This window comes from Amphiprion ocellaris, chromosome 19, assembly GCF_022539595.1.
Source record: "Amphiprion ocellaris isolate individual 3 ecotype Okinawa chromosome 19, ASM2253959v1, whole genome shotgun sequence".
In the NCBI taxonomy this organism is placed as follows: Eukaryota; Metazoa; Chordata; class Actinopteri; family Pomacentridae; genus Amphiprion; species Amphiprion ocellaris.
Window position 1 is genome coordinate 4,286,576 of NC_072784.1, and position 14,495 is coordinate 4,301,070.

At 40.6% G+C, this 14,495-nt stretch overlaps 1 long non-coding RNA gene across 1 annotated transcript; it reads left to right on the plus strand.

The window, feature by feature from the left end:
• Nucleotides 1-20: 20 nt before the first annotated feature.
• On the plus strand, nt 21-12,858 carry LOC129347520 (uncharacterized). Its single transcript, XR_008599654.1, has 2 exons — nt 21-159; nt 6,654-12,858. It is a non-coding gene; the product is annotated as an uncharacterized LOC129347520 (long non-coding RNA).
• Nucleotides 12,859-14,495: the final 1,637 nt, after the last annotated feature.

Here is a 14,495-nt window from a genome sequence, read left to right on the forward strand (position 1 = left end):
GGGAGTCCCTCCTCGGTCCTCCTCCACCTGTTCCTCAGTGTCCGGGGAAAGTTGCGGAGAGAGCGGCGGCGTCGGAGAGCGAGCTCACCATGTGGCAGCGCGGATGTCGCAACATCAGAGGCATCAGACAGACTCTAACGGGGCACTGCCAACGGAGAGGTGAAGCAGTGCGTCTTCTCGTGTGTGTGTGTGTGTGTGTATGTGCGTGTGTGTGCGTGCAGATAAAAAATCAAGCAAACAAATGCAAGAAAGTGCACAAGCGGCGTGGCTGCGACGCACGCAACCAGTGAGGGACGTCGCGGTGTCCTGCGCGGCCGCGGCCGGAGAAGCGGAGCGGAGGGCTGGTGAATTATTAATAACCAGAGCGGTTCACAGTCTGTCGTATTCAGTGAGTAACCAGGGCGGCAGCTGGGGGTTTAGAGGAATTAAATACGGGCTCAGAGTAAACCATGGACGCAGGGGATTAGTAGCTCTCACCGGCAACAGTGTAGGGGCAGCTCGGGGCCGACAGAGAGGGCGGGAGGGAGCGGGAGGTTATAGGGAGCAGCGAGGGAGGCAGCGGAGGTGATAAACCCGAACATTTTTTATTTTTTGGGGGGGGAGAGGGGGGAAGCTGTAAATGTCGTTTTTGCAAACTTAACACTCAGGATAGGGAGGTTCTCTGATTGGAGCAGGTGAAAGGCTGGTTAAATATGACCTCCAGCTGCTGAACCTTTCATTAAAAAACTCCAGATGTATAATTTATTCTTAATTGGCATATTTATATTTCTTTAACGAACGCTTGCGTGTTTTTATTCTTAAATTTCTCAATTTTTCAAACTTTGCGTTAATTCTGCACTTAAGACGCAGGAGAAAGCTTGAACTGAACTTCTAAACCTCTACTTGAGTTCATTTTAACTGCACGAATATTATGCAAAGACTGTAGACTGAATAATATAAGCTGTTTCAACAGCGTAGAATTATTTTAAAGATGTCCAACACCTTAAACTTGCCACATTTTGACAGATTTTACGCACAGCCAGCTCGACCTCAGGCCCTTAAAGTTCACAATCATAAACCAAACATTAAAAATTACTTTTCTGTTTACTTTAATGTTTCGTTCAGGTGAGTCTGTGTTGATTTTGTTCACGAATAAAGCAATAAAGTCAGAGTTAGAGTCAGGTTATAGAGAGCGCAGGTGCATGACTCCTGGCTGCAGCAGGAGCTCAATATTTATTCACCGCAAATATCCAATTAGCTCAGGAAATTCACATGGAATTTCTGCAGACACGCCTTCAACACAGAGCGGCCTGTTCATGAATAAATTAGCAAAAAAAAGGAGAGTTTTGACCTTTTATGGGAAACGCAGCAATTTTTATTTTTTTGTTTTATGGAAGTGCGCAGCCGCCGACGTCACGCAGCAAAAAAAAAAAAGATGAGCGGTGACAAAATGGATTCTTCCTGCTGCCAGTTTTAGTGCGTGTTGGTTCAACTTCATCACTTTACAAACAGACAAATAAAAAAAGCCGAGGGGCTCAGAGTTGCTGTTGCTTTAAACAGAGACACGCAGTCAAATATTTCACTGAGCTGGAGAGCAGCTGGAGCCTTTTAATGTAAAGCTTTATTCAATTCTCCCCATGAAAATGTCGATAAATGGCCAATTAAGGCCGTATTTTCAAAATAAAATAGGACAAATTGGAGTGAAAAAAACCGAATGCAGTATTTTGGACCAATTGATGGGAAAGAGACGGATGTTTCAAGCTGTAATTATTTTGTTAATAGAGAAAATATTGTTCTATTTTCTAAAAAAAAATTCATTTCTTGATGACAATATCTGTTTATAATTTCCAACAAACACGTTCCACTTTGCCTAATTTTATCTAAACCCTCCATCATTCAGCCTAATTAAATATATCTGAGTTGTCACATTGTTTTAATTTATCTCAGCAGGCTCAGATTTATATTAATAATATTCAATAGCTGTCAGTGCTGTAATTAATTTAAAAGAACCGAAAAATGTGCAATTATTCATATTTTTAAAGGTTTACATAGCACAAACTAAATACACAAACAGTAATGTAATTAGTTTAGGCCTTAGGTATTTTCTCTGTGATTAAACACATAATTAGGATGTAAAAACATGAATAAACGTCATGATATTGTAGTTTTTTTGGACTGTAATATCCAAAATTCTGGTTGGCAAAAGGCCACAAAAGCATCAGGAATATGTGAAATTATTAATCTGTTTTTTAAGTTACCAAGCAACAAATGCAGTGCAGAAATTATGTTGATTTTCCTTCCTGGGTTAACAGTTTCCAACGCATTTTTAATAGGAGTGATGAATTATTTAGGTGCTAAATATTAATGTGTGTGAGTGTGTGGCCTTTTTCCAGGGAGCGGCCTGCAGGAGAAGCAAAGTCTGCACCACAACTCACAATTAGATTAACCCAAGGCCTCTAAAGGAGCTAGAATTTGTTAGCGTGTGCTTGATTTTAAGTCTTCTTATTTTTTAATCAGTGTCAGCCGTGAAATATTCTTTAAAACTTAATGAACCTGCACATTTGTTTAAGCTTGCCAAGTTAAATTCCTTCTTAGAACAGAGAGCAGATGATGCAACATGAGTTCTAAAATGTAAAATAAAATGCAATTAACACCTCACCACTTCATATCTCTCTGATTCCAACTTCGTTCATGCATTTGGTTTAATTAACTTTTCATCTGACCTCTTATTTGACCTTAAAAATCCCAGCTTCAGTGTAAATCTATTTATTTAACTTTGTTGAGCCTGTGGCCTGTTTTTAATCTGAACTTATGTTGGGTTGCATTTATCTACTTAGATGTGCTAAAATGTTTGGAATTTAACTGTCTGTTTATTTCAATGGGAATAAAACTCCTCAGCATTTTGAAATTGTAAATCATAGGATGGGTAAATTCAAATATATGATCAGTTCAAAAAGACACAATGTGCGTTTAATTATGATGTTTTTCTAGCTACAAACGGAGCAGCAATGCTTGTTTGAACAGCCAAGGCGTGGAAGCAGTGACTCTAAACTAGGCCACGTCGTCAAACAGCATCTCCAGAACTTATAGACGCACAGAAACAAGTGGAACAAGCACTGCTGACCTCCTATTTACAAAATGAGAAATAAAAAATCATCCTCGCAGGTATACCTTTGCCACACAGTCTGCACATCTGACCCACAAGCTCCAGTCCACATTCATCTAAAACACCAGCTTGTGCTCATTTGCAAAGTCCTTTTCTTTGGTCTGCCTCCGCTCCCGGTCCTATATACCGTCTCTCCATGGAGGTTTACACAAACTGTGAAACAAAAGTTCCACTAGGCAACGGCCTGTCGAGGAATGCTGACCTTGGCAAGGCCAGTGGAACCGGCTCCACTCGCGGCCATTCTCTCCCCTCTTTTGGTTTGAATTAAGACGCATTTGACCTGCGCCAGCTTCCAAGAGGTGCCACGGTGGTTGGAGGCATGCTGGAGACGTGCTATAGGTTACTGCTGGCTGCTCTGAATGAAAAGACCTGCTGCACAACTGAGACGGGGGAGAAAATGACCACTGAACACTTACTAGGGTTACATTAGTGGTGTTATAGGAGAGTTATGTTGTGAAATGTGAAGAATACGACACTGGAAGGTCATCTTTGAATCAGTTTGAAGACTCATTCTGGTCCACTGAGGTTACTAAGGATACTGTATATGTTAGATATTTTAAGAATTTACTAGGGATGTCCGATATTGGATTTTTTGCCAATAACCGATACGTCAATATTGTCCAACTTTCAATTTCTGATTCCAATATCAACTGATACCGATACATGTGAGCTATTTAACTAATTTTAGGTAACATCACATATCTCCTGTGGTGGAATTAACACATCATATCTAATTTTATCATTGGATGCATTCTCAAATACAACAAGTCTTTCCAAATGTAAATACTGTCTGTTCAAAATAAGAAAACTACTTCAACTTAAATTATGGAAAAAATGCCTTTTTAAAAAAAATTGCCTCAGACAACAGTTCACACTCTCCCTCCCTCTATGAGTCGGTAAATGCCAGGGAAATCCAGGCATTATTTTATCGGTTTTCATGATAGGCAAAAAAAACGATCACAATGTTGACTGACATTACATTTTAATGCCAATATCGCCTGATAATATCGGACATCCCTAGAAGTTACAATTCTAATTAATGGGATGAAAAATCAAACCTAAAGTAAAGCAAAAATAACCAGCAGTGGAAGAAATATTTAGATCTTTTACTTATAAAAAAATAGCATCACCACACCATAAAGAACCAGTTACAAGAAAAGGTTCTGCCTAAATAAATTAATGAGTAGGTTGCAACATAATGATCCCTTTCATACTCTTAATTACTAATGCATTAAGGTGCATATTAATGCTCTTTTACTTCTCTTATATCCAATTAAATAGAGAAACATTACTCTTTATTGACTTAATATGTACTACAAGCTGTTCACATGATATATATGTGAAATAGATAAATGTAGAAATGCAAAAAGCACAATATTTACAACTAAAATGAAAGTATAAAGCAACAAAAATGGGAAATACTCAAGTCATGTAAAAGCCTTCCAAACATGTAATGAGTTGAGGATTCACAATACTTGAATAAATGCATTTTGCAGCACTTTATCACTGAAAATATAAGGTCACTACCAGAAAAATAGTTTGGAGAATCCTAATCTAAAATAAGTTGCGCTCCAAAACACTATGGTGCTACATTTCCCCCTGATGTAGGCCGAGAGAATGACAGATCTGTGAGTGTGCAGAGGTTTCAAATTCAAAGATAGGAAGAATAGATTGGGAGCTGCACATTTAAGAAGACAAAAATCCAAAACAGAAACAAAAATAGAATAGCTGCTTTTTAATCACAAGACTAAAACACATGATTAAAGGGTCAATGATAGAGTGAATTAAATATTTATCCTACTACATTTTCAGACGGCTCAGGAAAGAGGTTGTGCTTTTGATTTGAATTCTTTAGATTCCTTCGCCGACAACTTTTTGAATGTCTTTTGATGTTGAAATGAAGTATTTCCATATTTCACAGCATGCACTGATTCATCTGTGAAAGTAACTGAATCCCGAAGGGCCTTTGAAATACAGGTTGAGGCTTAATTAGTTCAGTTAAAAAATGGTACTTAATTACCAACAGACCCTTGAGAAAGTGTGCTGGCCCTTTGTACATCAAGGTAAGGAGAGCGCTGCTAAGCAGGATTAGACTGAAGTCAGTAACTTCAAATATAGAAGTGTTTACCGACTGGAGAACAAAGCATGTTTCTTTAATCGATTGGCTTTTTGATAACAGATCTTATATAGGGAAGAAGAAAACAGTCACTTTGCAAATCATCTTCCAATCACTGCACCTAAAAGGGACACAAAATTTATGCAGATTGACTGTGATCACTTTTTATCAGAACGTAATTTTCTCTCATGCATTAGCATAGTGTGGTGCACCAAGTAGATGCACACATCCACCTGCAGGCTAAACAGTGAGATTAACAACACCTGATGAAGAGAGACGATTGGTGGAGCCTGGGGCCTTGCTGAGCGCTGATTGGCTCGGCGGAGGATCTGGCCGTGTGTGTTTTCTGTGTGTGTTTGGATCTCTTAGGGTATCCCACACTCCCCTGCCTTATCAGGCGGCTCCACGGCACCGCTAGAGGAGCGCTGCTCTCAGGAGGGCAGGGCTACCAGCACGCCGCTTATCTTCTACTGGCAAGGAGGGTTTATAGGTCTGATTAACTCACTGTTTGTATGTGTTGTATATATGAGAAAAGAAGAGAGAGAGCCGGGGTGTGTAATTGTGTATTGTGGGCTAATGTGCAGGGGTGATTGTGCATGCAGTGGCGGCTGGTGTTAGAGGAGCGCTGGAAAGGTGTTTACTCAAGTGCAGTAAGCGCTTCGATGGAACCACACGCATCCAAAAAACCTCTTGTTCCCTCAGTGAGTTGTAGCTCTCCAGGGGCTCACAGGCACCTAGGAAGTAGCACAAAGGCTCCGGGTTTTGTGTGCCGCCACCGCACAGCGCCCTTCAAAAGCCCTCTCGTTGTGATGCATTACAAAGCCCCAAACTTTCCAAAAAAAATCTCCCACCCTCCTTTTGTAAAATCTATACCAAATTGTACCATTTGTCACCGTGATGATTGGAGTGGAGCTCGGTGATGTGATTTGCTCTGGTTTGGGTCCAGCCGGTACCACCAGAGAGTGTCCTCGTCGTCTGAGGTGGGGGAGAGAATCGAGGGGGGTGGTGTTGGTGGTAAAGGGAAGCGTACGCCTCCTCCCAATCCCCACACAGGAGAAAGCACGACTGTTATAATCTCCTTTCCTGGCTCTCCATGAAAGAGAGAGGAAGAGCCACTAGAGCCTGGGTCCGCTCAGATCTGCCGCCCCTCACCCCGGCCGTCTATCTTCTATCTCCTCTTTGTCGCTGCCCATCTTCCTCCTCTTGTTCCTGCTCCGCCGCATCCTTTACTTTGCTCGTTCAGAATTCCCCTGTAGTCACACTTCACCGTTCACCCGTTTTGTTTTGTCTCATTGTGGTTGTGATCATTTGTCGCTCATTCAGCTGTTTCTGATCAGATCTACAGTACGTGTCTGTTCTTGTCTTTTGTGTTTCTGTCTTTAATCATTTTAGCCATGCTCGCAGCGGGGCTCCACAGAGGATGGTAGTGTTGGTCTGTCCACACTCAAACATCTACGCCCCGAGCTGGGTTGCTAGGAACGTTTGTGCAGACATTCATGGTTCTCAAAGGATGAAGTACACCGATTTTGGTGACTCCTCGCACCAGGAGGTTGACATGTTTGTCTTTTACTAACTTACTACATCCACACCTGTTTTTAAATGACTGCACTGGTTAGATTTTAACATTCTTTAATTGCTCTACAGATCTGTAAATGTCTTCAACCCTGTCTATCTGTCTGATGTGACTTTAGAATATGATCCTTAAGGTCCTCTGGTTGTGATCTCTTAAACTTTAAAGATACTCCCTTTCTGACGTGCACATAGACAGCTGTGGACGCCACGAACGCATACTTGTTTTTATTATGCGACTTTTTTAGTCTGCTGGCTTGTAGCTGCATATTCTGTGCATGTACACTAGTGTCAGTCATGCATACTATCGTCCTTGTAGTCATAAATGTTTGGGCTGCACGTAGGCATCCACAGAGGGGTTCACATGTGGACAAAAAGGAGATGGCAGAATTTATGTCACACAGACCCAGACAACGGCTAGTTGTTTCTAGGGTCCTGCCTTTATTTTTAACATGGGGTCTTTTGGAAAGTTGTTAAGTTTTAAAACGCTGCATTTTGTTTTCATCTGAATGAGCAGAAACAAAGGCAGACACCCATGTCTGGTTTCTGATTGGGTCTTAACTGTCATTATGTTTGTTTCCTGGTTCATCATACTACGATCACATAACAGTTTTCTGGGGGGGAAAAAAAGACATCAGCCTCCTCTACCAGTGGTTAATTCAACATGGATAATGAACCTCAAGCATCGCTGATAATATAGTTGATGCCAGCAGCTCTAACAGTTGAAGAAATCTCTGGTCTTTAGGTACGTGTCCACTAAATACAGCAATTTCCTGCATCCCATTCATTGTCTATGTGAAACGCACCACGTTGCATGCTGGTCCGGTTGTGGTGTGATTCGAGCTGCGATCTGGTGCACCTCTCCAGAGCTCACTTACATAAAGTAAACTCGACTTCTACTTTATGCAAATTGGATGCATCATGCGGAGATCCGACGCATCGCAAAACTTTCGTCAAACATCTAAACTAGCTGTCGGTGAACTAAAATGAGACCAGATTCAGCTACTGCACAGGTTATTTCTCACCTCAAATGCTTTCAGAAATACTTTTTGCTGAACTGTTTTAGATTTCGCTTGAAATCCAGGATAGTTGGAGAAGAAGGTCGGCAGGAGTTGAACACCGGCTACTGGCCTCAAGTACAGTGATGATTTTCAGATGTGGCGTGTTTCTACATGCAGGAAAAACGCATCTAGTGGACACGTAGCATTACTTTTCACTGTTCTGTCTTCATCGTATTTTCTACAACTACGCAACCAGCCTCCTGCTTCATGTTTTTACAATCACATGTCCAGTGTAGGTGAACGGTCATGTGATATATAGAGCAGCAGTTGTGTTTTTGTGCACAAGATGTAGATACAACCTACTACACATGAATGCAATAGAGTCCTCCTAGCCTCTGTTGCCTGGCTACTATCTACGGTTTATTCAGTATTTTATTATTGATCCTATTCCTGTGTATTTTACTTTAAATTAAATTTATGTTTTAACTCTGTTTATGTTCACTTGCAGTTGCATTTAAAGCATGATTCATGCTGTGTAAATAAAATTTGACTGATCAGTTGGATGGATTGGCACAAAATTTGGCACAGACATTCATGTTCCCCTCTGGTAGAAACCTAATGATTTTGGTTATTCTCTGACTTTTAGACATAGTACTACCAAAAGGTTTATATTTGTGATTAATGGAGTACAATAACATGTGCCGGACACATTAAAGCTCCCCTGTGAATAAACTGCAATCTTATTACCAACATTAACTACAGATCTGAATAATGTTTTAATAAAAAGATTTCAATCTACAGATTTTTATCATGTTAAATCTCGCTCCTGTAATGGTAAAAGACATCACGTTTTGGCTGCAATATTCAGAAAATGTTTGGAGAATGTTGCCAGGGTCTCAGATTAGGTTACATGATAACAAAAGGAGAGCATTCTCAAACCAGCACTGGAAAAATGTTTTCAACATGGAATAAGATGATAGAAAGTGTTTTAGAAAATGTTCCTGTATGGTGATATTCTAAAAAGGAACATTTTTACTGCAATATTCCAGGGACACTTTTGGGAGGTTGTTGAGGTAACGCATTATAAAATGTTCTTTTTCTATCTCACACAATGTTACATAATAATCAAGGAAGGATTCTCAGAACTAAAAATGCTTCCCACTGAAAATATTACCAGAAATTTGTTTCTCGGAACCTTTTTCAGAGCAAAAAATTCTATCAGGGTGAACTATATTTTGTTATTAGTGCTAAGTAGCAAATGTTAGCATGCCAACATGCTAAGCTAAGGTGATGAACAACACAAACATTAAACCTGCTATAAATCTCCTTACTATTGTCAGTGTTAGTGGGTCCATATATAATTGAGGGACATCTGAAGTCCATGGGATATATCTTGCATACATTTTTATTAAAAGTGAAAAAAATAATGTTTTTTATGTTCATTTTGATCATTTCTTTACAAATTCCATAGTTATTTATTCAGGAAACAATCACTTATTGATAAAAAAAATGACTGGACATCACCAAAATGTCAACTAAATAACCATCGAAATTTAATAACAACCACCTTCTAATTAGCTAAACAATAATAAAATGAGTTTATTCAGAAATAGTTTTGATTGTGTTCTTTTTATTAAGTTGAGATAATCATGACAGATATTTCCTTTTTTGGCAATATATCAAATTTTATATGGAAAATAACAAATTGTATCTGTGTCCCAGAAATCACTTTCAACTAAGTTCCCCATTACAAAAACACCTCTCAAGGAAGTGTGTTAATTCCAGATCACATGACCTGCTCCAGGTTTTGTGTCACGGTTTTGTCGTTTTCTATCTCGTTTTTGTCATTTTGTGTGTTGGTTTGTAATTTTTCTGTTTTTGTTTTGTCGTTTCATGTCTTGGTTTTTAATTTTTAAAAAATGACTGGGTATCACTAAAATGTCAAATAAATAACTGTCCAGATTTAATAAGTTACACATTACAAAAACACCTCTCAAAGAAGTGAGTTAATTCCAGATCACATGACCTGCTCCACATGATGTCATTTCCTCCTGAAGAAAAGACTGGCCAGACTCCAAGGCTTTCTGAGTTATTTAATATAAAGTAGTGTGTGAGTCAAGTGTGGATTTATGGCATGTCAACAGGTTTACTACAATATCTTTATAAAGGACTTTCAATTTCCAATTCACTCACTTGTATATACAATATTTTAGAAGAATCATTCTGTAAAAATGCCATGTGGTGTTTGGTTATAGGTGGCCATGTTAATTTTAGACCTGAAAACAGCAAAAATATCAACTATGATACAAAAAGTCCTGCAATTAAACATTGACCCTGGTATACAGATGTTAGCATTCAGGTTAAAGTACCACTAAGCCTCAGTGTGGCTCTAGACTCTTAGTTCAACAATAAATTGTTCACCAGCGTCTCCAAGTTTTTCCTCGATATGAGATTTTACGCAAAGCCATCAAAGTACAAAATGTTCCCGTCCTGTTTCCAAAATTTCCAATACCCTCTCGCCTCTCCTCCTACCACTCTCTCCCATGCCCTCTTCTCGCTGTGCTCCCTCTTTCACACCTCTGGGGGGTGGGGGTGGGAATGGAGGGGGCATCATTTTATGGATCCCTGCCATTCAGTCTGATTCCCCCTCCCCTCTCTCCGTCTGCTTACATTTCCCATAGCTTTCCATCACTTCTCCCCTAGAGTCTCACGTGTCCTTCCTTCCTTGCTATTTCCTCCTTCCTTTCCTCACCTACCCCATCCCACACCTTTTTTTGTTGTTGTTGTTGTCGTTTGTTTGTTATAATGGGTGGAGCCTCTTCCGTGGTGCCATTTTCTGTTCGGTAGTACATCCAAGAGAACATGAATATTCATGACTAATCCACTCCTCGCCCTCCACCACCACCCCCTCCACTCGGCCCCGCAGTCGAAGGCAACACTTGGTAGTGGCACATGGCGAGACAGCTGTTGCGAACCAAGCCAGGCATCTGTGCAGTGGGAAGAGTACGAGGGAAAAAGAGAGACCGCGGGAGCAGGCGAGCAAAGAAACGCAGATAGAAAAGAGATAAAGAGGACAGAGGTGAAGATGCAGAGAAGGGGGGGACGCAGATCTATGCAGAGATACAGTCGGGACGGTATGGAACGGGCAGCGGTTGAGGGGGCATCTGGGTAAAGCAGAGCCAGACAGACAGAAGGAACGGGGCGGTGGCGGGGTCATCTGGGTGAAAAGGAAGGGCACAAGCCAGACGGAGGGAAATGGGCACTGATGGGAGGGTCTGTCTGGGGATGGAGAGAGGCAGACAGATTGAAAGGAGATGGGAGAGAGTGGGACAGAGAGGGAGGCAGGAGGGGGCATCGGAACATGAGAAAGGAAAGCATGGAAAGAGACAGCAGGGGAGATGGGAGGATGGAGAGAGTCACGCACCTGACTTTAACACTATTTACAATCATTTTATAAAAAGATTAGGATCTCAAACCACTCCTCCAAACCTACCAACCAAAGCCCATTCAAATATTTTCAGTATTTTAAAATAAATCTGGTTAATTTCACTATTAGGCTGCACTACTTGCAAATCTTTTCTTCCTACTTCTGTGCATGGTGTACATTTGGCAAACTTAAAGACAATCAGTTGAGAATTAGCAATAAAAATCAATACAGATGTGAAAATGAATGCATGAGGGTATGGGATACAGAGTAGAAGAAGCCAGGAAAAAAAACACTTCAAAACTGATAAGAATAATAAAAATCAAAGGAGAAGAATCAAAATTTTGACCATTTACAAGAAAAATGTCTTCAGGAATTGTTTTCAGTCAGGAAAGTTGGAATTATTCTTTCATGTCAGCTGGTGTCGGCCACATTTCACATAAAGAGATGAAGAAAACGAAAGAAGTTCAATGATTTCAATGTTCACCATGTCAGAATATATTCCGAAAAGGAGTTTCCATCTTCTATGAGGGACATAACCTCTTCTGAAAAAGTATGAAGCCTTTTCAATCAAGTGTATAAATCCAAATTTGAGATTTTTTTTTCTGAATTGTGGCATTTACAGCAACTTTTTGTAATGTGACACTTCCTAAAAATACATTATAGAAATACGGCTATAGATAGGATTACTATGATGTCCAATTTTAACTACATGATTATCATTCATAAAATAATTCATAATAATGGTTATATTGTGACATCCATGGAAAATAACCATAATGCTATCAGTAAAATTCATTGCTAACCTTGTGTAGCCTACTGTGTGTTTTGTGTCTTTTTTGATTAAAAATTGATTACAATTAAAATATGAGTGTAGGGAGGTTCAAGTATAAAACCTTTTTTGAGAAACTGTGGGCGTTTTTCCAAATTTTGTCACTACTATAAAGTTTTTATAATCTGATACTTCAAAATGTGTATGGAAACACATTATGAAAACACAGCTACAGACTAAACTCCATTCTTTTGGTGAAGGAAGCACTAACACTCCAAATACTTCAACTCTACAACAGTGGTCCTGCATTCCAAATCACAGTACAATCACCAACTTGTACTTTGTGTTTGGTAAAAGTACAACAGGGGCATTGTTTTACTCTCGAGGTGGAGCTGGTTTAAATTATTTTATATCCAGTTACTACAGTCCTGTGAGTATCAGCCCCGAGGTCGAGCCTCCCCCAAAGGGTCATGCGATGAATGTGAGAAGTCGTGGGACGATTAATGGAACGGGAAAAAAGAAAACATAAAGTCCCGACACGGAAATTTGTATTAATTAACGAAACATTTGCTTACCATTTATTTTTTGGTGAAATATTAGACGCTATTACTCTTTTGGGCCTCAAAGCGCTATTTATAACGACGCCATCTATAAATTTTAGATGGGAAATGTCTCTTTAATGGAACTGTTAGGACAAGAGGTTCCAACCAGACAGGGAAATCCACAAGTTTAGAATGAAACAATGCATTGTATTTTATAAAAGGAACACGTTTTGATTGTGCAATGTAAATAATCTCAACTCTACAGCTCAATAAAACTGTTTTACCTCCAGCATCATCATTTTCTTTTTGTCGCAGAAACAAACAGTTCTATCAGGAGCAAAATTAAAATGCTGTGAAATGAACGACTTGTGTGTCTCGAAATTGTGAAATTAATAATCCCAGTGAAACCTGCCCAGCGCAGCAGGCTTTGTGTATCTGAGAGCTGAGACGCTGCGTGTCCACAGACGGAGGGAATGCTCGTTTGCCAGCCGTGCCCAGCCTGTGCCCCTCTCTCTGCCCCCCTTAGCACCCTGTAACCCCTCCACCACGCTCTCCATCTCCTGCATCCCTGCATGGGGCCCCAGTGCTGGCTGCCATCCCTCCCCGTCTCCCTCTCTTCCTCCCCCACTCCTCCCCTCCGTTCCCACCCAGGCAGAGGGCCTAGCTCTGCCCTACATAGCAGCGAGCGCAGCAGGCTGGCACCGAGAGGAACCCTCGGGTTTACAAACTGTGTCAGGCCTCGAGACACCTCTGTGATCAACACCAACCGCCACATGAGAGGAAATAATAAAGCAACTGCTACCAAGAGATGGCCGTGATTGATGTTGTCAATATGTGAAATCTGGAATAAATTAGCTCTCTGATCCCATCCAAACTGTGGATGTTTGTGTCACAGAAAAGCTGAAGGTCAAATGCACAGCAACAATCACTGAAACTAACACAAGTTTGACTCAGATGCTTTGCAGGAATATAGAAGTGGAAAGGTAAAATACTGCACATGAATCTTCAAGGAAACAATAGCAACAACATCCAAACAACAGCACAACGGGTAAGGAAGGTTGAAGGAAATCAGAGTTCCTCGCAAAGTAAAAAAGCTGCATATCTGTGCTGCCTCTAAAGTGTATCATGGCCTTAATAAAAGTATGAATCATTTCCTCTGGTGGAAAAAACAGGTTTTAATTAAAACCTCTCATCCTTTGGGATAAGCCCCAGATATCTTTGATGGAGTCAATCACCCAAATGATCTTGTGATTAGAATTTAAGAGGCGAAACCGAGTGTATTTCAGGAGAAGTAGCACTGTTTCTACTAGAACTTGAAGAAACTTGCCAAATGTATATAATCAGCATTGCTTCATCTGTATTTACCCAAATTTACATCAATGATTTTCAGATGACAGCATCTTAATCTCAACAAGGACACTGCTAAAATCTGTCTCTACAGTTGGCTTTCCTTTGGCCTTAAGCAACAAACATCTTGGATACACACATAGCAAGTGGCTGAACACAGTCCTTTCAGATGCACTGTGTGGAAACATGCAGCGTGCACAATATGTACAACAAACAGCAAGTCTGCAGCAGTGGGCCATTTTATCCCAAAAAACAAGATGCAACTGAGTGCAAAGGAGAGCAGAAACAGAACACACGAGAACAGAAGAAAGAGTGATCAATAGAGAATGAGGGAGTGACAGGGAGCATCCATCCTACCATCCACCATGACCTGGCAGAGAAGTCATAACACAGCTGCCACCTGAGCCCGGGGTCACTCTGCCTCTCCCACGCCATTCCACACACTGCCACGCCGCCTCGCCCACGCCAAGAGTCCTCTTCCTGGGACTGCTGATAAATATATAAATAAATAAAGCACAGTCAATGAGGGGAGAAGCACGGATGGAGTCACCAATCAGGAGCTATCTGTTACCAGGATGC